Below are 235 nucleotides of genomic sequence, written 5' to 3' on the forward strand. Positions count from 1 at the left end.
ACACACTTTGAATTACAAGTTTCCATGTGATAAGACTCCCGTCGACTCATGGATGCTTCACAGGTCATGACCCAGCTTCTTCTCACATGACTACAATCCTTTATCATGTCTGTCTCAAGATAACAAAACTCCTCTTCATTGTATGGGGATTTCTTAACCTCCACGTCAGAAATCCTACTTCTCGTTTTTGCGCTGATTCTCTCCTTTTTTCCTGCATCTCCTTCTCCTCTCTCAT

This window comes from Penaeus monodon, chromosome 22 (assembly GCF_015228065.2).
Source record: "Penaeus monodon isolate SGIC_2016 chromosome 22, NSTDA_Pmon_1, whole genome shotgun sequence".
NCBI classification, from domain to species: Eukaryota; Metazoa; Arthropoda; class Malacostraca; order Decapoda; family Penaeidae; genus Penaeus; species Penaeus monodon.